General features: G+C 44.1%; 1 pseudogene across 1 annotated transcript; it reads right to left on the bottom strand.

Moving 5' to 3' along the window:
- Nucleotides 1-1,421: 1,421 nt before the first annotated feature.
- On the bottom strand, nt 1,422-3,913 carry LOC308430192 (elongation factor 2-like; annotated as a pseudogene). The gene has a single exon. The product of its transcript is annotated as an elongation factor 2-like (transcript).
- Between the last annotated feature and the right edge of the window lie 1,892 nt (nt 3,914-5,805).

Here is a 5,805-nt window from a genome sequence, read left to right as displayed (position 1 = left end):
TGAACACCCCAGAAACAACTCACAGGCCATATGAAGCTAAAAAAAAAAAAAAAAAAAAAAAAAAAAAAAAAAAAAAAAAAAAAAAACCAAAGGCCAGAAAGTGAAAACCTCAGTCCTTCTTAGAAAAAAAATATAAATGTATAGCACCCTCTCAGAGTGTGGTAACCTGGACCTTAAATCATTAATAATCCAAGAGCTAGGAATATAGCCTTGTGGCAATTTTTGGTATTCAAAGATCATTATGCTTAAGCTATACTCAACAAGAAAACTGTTTCCATGTTTTTGTTGTACATGTATGTCATGCTTATGGTAACTAGTGGGATTTCAATGCATGCTATCAAACCTCTAAAAGAATTAAGTACTGACAAAAAATATATTCGTAGTGTTATGCCAAAGTGCCTTTAAAATCTGTATATGTATCCCTCTTTTTTAAAAATAAAGTTGTAAGAGAAAAATAGGGGTATGTATACAGGAGATCCATGAGCTGTAAATAAACTGTGATGTAGACCTAGGCCTTAATCCCACATATGTCATGTACAAGCAAATAATTCCATATTTTAGGACAGGTCTATTCATATCACCTAAAAGCATCAAGGGACTGGACTGGTGAGTCAGTGGACAATGCACTCATCCCACAAGTGTGAGAACAGCAGTTTGTACCATCAGAACCCACACAAATTGGAGCTGATGTGGGGTCTGCCTGGAATCTTCGTCTGTTTCAAGTGGAGAGAGGGAATTCTCTAAGCAACTGGATGGCTAGACCTACCCAAAAGATGAGTTTTAGGTTCAGAGAGAGACTCAGCCATGACATATAAGATGCAGTGCTATCAAGAAATACACCCCACATCAATTCTGTGATTTTAGAAGATGCTTTGAACACACAGGGATATGTAACCATACACTCACACAAACACAAATACACATTTACATAGCATACACGTATACATTTATGAAAATGTATCAAATGACTGCATATTTCCTTGGAAGGAGGTTTCAATTTATTTATTTTTGAACCACAGTAGTTTTTTACTCCAGTGATTCACACACCTGGGTTGCAAGTTTTAGGCATGCTGCCTGCATTGCTGGAGGCACTTACCCCTCCTCCCCCTCTGGTGGAACTCCAGTTGGCCATGGACCCCATAAACTTCTGAATGCATTTATTTAGACTTTTGGACATCCGAGTTGTTTCCTTCTGAAAATGTTAATGGCCCTGTCCTGCCCACCCCATGGCCTGCCAATCCTGCCTGCAAAGGGTGATTCCTGCTGCCTTGTAATTCTGAAATAAAAAGAATTGGTAACAAGTGTGAGTGCTGAGTGATGTCAGGTTGGCCCCAGCAGCCTCCAGAGGGACACTGTGGGGACAGTCTCAAGGTGTCTTCTGATGAACAGGCACTGTGTAGCGTGTGGCAGTATTAGGCTGCCTACAGTTTGTTCAGGAAATTGTCTGGCGCTGGGAAGCCCTCCTTCAGGCCTTGGTGATTACCGGTCTCACCTACCACATGGCTGGGACAGCTGCTGTTGTCAAAGGGTCCCCAGGCAGGATCTGACAGTGGTAAAACAAGCACTGGGGGAAGGCCTGGCCACCAGTGTTGGATTGAAGGTCAGTGGTGAAGCCAAAGGACTCACTGACAGGCAGGTAGGCCTTGACCACAAACATGGGTATATTGGCCACCTGGGACTTCTCAAATACTTCCTGTTCAGGACACCGTAGATCTACGAACAACTTCCTCAGGACACTGGATCTTTACCAGATAGTAGATGGGCTCCATGAGGCGGGGCTGTGCAGTCAGCACACTGGCATAGAGGCAGCGGAGTGCTGTGGGATGATCCCAGCCACCTCCATGGTGGAAGGCATCAACATGCAGGGTCAAATCACGGATATCAAACTGCACACCACACATGTTCTCCTTACAGAGAGCGACCTTCTTAGTGGCCCACTGAAAGTCAGCCACCATAGTGTCCTTGATCTCATTCAGTTACTGCACACCCTTGGTGATGTTGGTGAGAATGCTGGGGCCTGAGCCATTGGGTCCGAAGCACCAGATCTTGCAGGCTTCAGCAACATCCTGCTCATAATTTCCCACCAGATAGCAGGCATGTGCCTAGAACTCCTGGCGGGCAGACACCTCACTCTTATTGATTTCTTCTGTCTGGCTCTAGGGGAAGGGCCTGGCCTTCATGTACAAGCTGGTTGTGCTTGTTGGGGGACTTGGACAGACACAGTACATTGGACTCCTCACTGACTGTCTCCTGGTATGACATGACAGGGTCAGATTTATTGATGTGGATGCAGGCATGGTCCTTCTCCAGGTCCTTAAGGCATATCTCTAGGTGCAGCTCACCGGTGCCAGCAATGATGTGCTCTCCAGACTCCAACGATGCACTGCACCATAGGGTCAGACTTAGCTAGTCGCTTCAGCCCCTCCACCAGCTTAGGCATGTCAGCTGGCTTCTTAGTCTCCACTGCCACCCTGACAACAAGACTGATGCTAAACTTCATCACTCGCATATTGTGAGCATGCTCAAAGGTGGTGATGGTCCCAGTATTCACAAGGAACTGATCCACTCAGACCAGCTCCACAATGTTTGCACAAGGCACATATTTAATTGGCCCCACATAGCAACCCATTATCAGAATGGTCTTCTTGATAGGGTTCAGGTACAGGTTCTCTTTCTTCCTAGGCGTTTTGTTGGGGCTCATGATCTGAACCTTCAGGCCTGTGGATACTATTCCAGAGAACATTCTACCAAAGACATAGAAGTGACCTTTGTCAGAGGTTGGTACCATTTTAGAAATATATTTAAGGGGGCTTTGGAATAACAGCTCTTAATTCCCATGACAGGCTGGTCATCAGGTGGCCCCTCCTACAGTAGCTCACTGTGGTACTTCTGTGCAGTGTCAGACAATGGCAAGTGGATGGTGATCATCTGCAGCAGGGCATCCCCTGCAGGCAGCCAGCACCACAGCTTTGAGCAATGCTTTACCCTCCTTGTCCTTGTCTTCCCCATCAGCTTGGCTGTCGTCTCCTTCCTGAAGTTCATGATGGCATCAAACACTTTGAAGTTGGGGTCCAGGATGAGCTGGCAGAAGGTGCCGGGAAGTTTCTTCCCATCTGGGCTATTGGCTGACTTGCTGAACTTGCCATTGGCTGGGTCAAAGTACTGGTCTCCCCACAGCTTCTTCATCATGTCTTCTACTTTCTTGGCTGGCTCAGCTGTGCTCAGCTGGCCCTCACCCTTGGCTGCAAACTTGGCCACATACATCTATGCAAATTGCTTCAGAGTGAAGGCCCAGCCATGCAGGCCTGAACCAAAACCTAGAGTGCCCAGGACAGGATCAATCATGATATTCCCCAAGGGCCCACTCTCACCCTCACCATAGGTAGAGATGATGATAATGACATTCTCCACAATGGGCTGGAAGATCTGGTAGAGCTTCTCGGGCTCCAGCTGCAGCTCAAGCAGGGCCTGTTCCGTCTTATTCATCATCAGTACAGGCTTGATGCTCTTGGCGATGGCCTATCAAAGCCTGTTTCTGTCTTTACACACACACCAGACACACAGTCCACCTCCACCAGAGTTCCATCGATGACATGAAAGGCAGCAATCACCTCTGAGAAGTCTGCGCAGTCTGGAGAGTTGATGAGGTTGATGAGAAAGCCCAAACCATCCTTGCTCTGCTTGATGAAGTTCAGGTCATACTCAGACAGCTCATAGAAGAGGAGATGGCTGTAGACTTGATTGTGAGGCAGTGCTCCTGCTCATCCTTGTGAGTGTCAGTGAAGGGTGTCTCACCATCTCGAGCAGAGATGGTGATACCTACCCTGCACACAAGGGAGTCGGTCAGTGTGGACTTGCCATGGTCCAGGTGAGGGATGACTGACATGTTCCAGATGTTGGCTTTCTTGTCCATGATGGCACGGATCTTACCTACTGTGAAGTTCACCTTGGAGGCAGATGACATTCAATTATCAGAAACAAAGGTGAACAAGGAGGTGTGCCGATGATATTGGCCACTGCGGCGGAAGAGAAAAGATTTCAATGAAAATAAATGATAGTCTTGGTTGTAGCAACCAGCTCCTTTCCAAGTGCATTTTTATGGGATTCTAAAAGTACTAATGTGGCACTGTTTCAGGTGCTATCTGCACAGCCCAGTGGTGAGGACTGTACCACTGGTTCACAGATTTTATTTTGAACTTGCTAAAAAACGCTTTAACATTTATATATTTTCTGGGTTTGTTCTTATTAAGTGAAAGAATTGAAAGGGAAGATCTGGCCTGATATTCTCAACCATCTCTGACCTCAATATATATATATATATATATATATATATATATATATATATATATATATATATATATATATATATATATATTGTAATTGAGAATTTAGTGTCCTGGGATGCTTTGAGGACTAGAGGACTAGGGTTCTACCAGAGATAAAGAGCTGAGAGGAGATGTAATCTGGAAATGAGATACAATCTGATATGTATGCTGCGAGTAATGTTTAAGCCTAATTTAAGACATAGAGTTGGACAAAGCTTATTCTACCTCTCCAATTTGTTTTTTAGAACATTATAAAGATTTTAAAAAATTAAGTCTGCTTGAAAAAATATTAAAGATTTTTAGAGAGCCATTCATCTACTTTATTTTTATGTGAAATTTTCTAAGGAGTTATGAAAATCAAAACAATGGATATAAAATCCATGAATCATCTTTGTGTCCTTTATCATCCTGTTCTCTGTCCCAGATGCTGACTCTCCATACCTTACTAGGGCTGTTGTGTCCTCTTCCTTCTGGCTTTCTTTGGCCATTAGAAACATAAGCATTGGTTATAGGTGAATACTGAGAGCCTGTGTCTTCATATTACTGCTAGAGCATATATTCAAAAGTGCCTAGCTTTTCCCAGCAATCCCCAGTTTGTTTCTGTTCCTTACTATGGCTCTGACTAGGTTCCCATAGCATGGATCTTCCTTGATGCTTGTGGTTGAGATGGGATTGAGGCAGGCAACCTTCCAGGTGCTCTGTCAAGCCAAAGACTGCTCATCATTCCAGTAATGCTACATTCTTTCTCTAAATATATTAAGTGCACTGCTCAAGGAGACCTAATTCAGGGTGCATAGTCACACTGGAATGTAGTCACATTGCAATGTAACTTAACACATTAGAAAGTATACTGTTTCAGGGGAAATACAAAGGTGCAAAGTTAGGGAGGTGTGCTGAGGATGTGGAAAGCAATCACTTAACTGAGACCCAAAGAATAAGTAAGAGTAGTGGGTATTTGGAAGGGAGGATCAGGGTGAAAAGGATATGGCAGTCAGAGAAAGGGTGGAACATTCACCATGTGGTGTGAAGCATGCTATTTAGGCAGTATCAACTCACAGGCCGCAAGAGCATTGGCAAACGGGTGCTACAATAAGCAAGAGTAAGTATGATGATGCACTAAGAGGGGCTTAGAACATCCTCTGAACAATGGTAGAATAAAGCTGAACATGAACACAGAACTCCCGATTGCATCCATGCTTAGCACATAGCCTCTAGTTTCATTTCACACCCCAAGGAAACATAAGGAGATGGAAACGAAGAACTCCCAATGTGCTAGCTCTGTGTATCGGCACCTTTCATGCCCTTTACTTCTTGTTCCTTGCAGAGAATCTATGAGATATTTCTCAGAGAACCAAGTTTTTGCCAAATATCTGCTGAGTTACATGCTTCTAGGACTTGTTATTATTGCTGTAAACATGTGATCACTCTTTAAATCAATTAAATCCTTTCCCTTTGCTAAAGATCTGACTGGTTCAACAAT

This window comes from Micromys minutus (assembly GCF_963924665.1).
Source record: "Micromys minutus genome assembly, chromosome: 15".
Taxonomy (NCBI): domain Eukaryota; kingdom Metazoa; phylum Chordata; class Mammalia; order Rodentia; family Muridae; genus Micromys; species Micromys minutus.
Note: the sequence above shows the minus strand (reverse complement) of the source record. Positions and strands in the feature narration are given on the sequence as shown.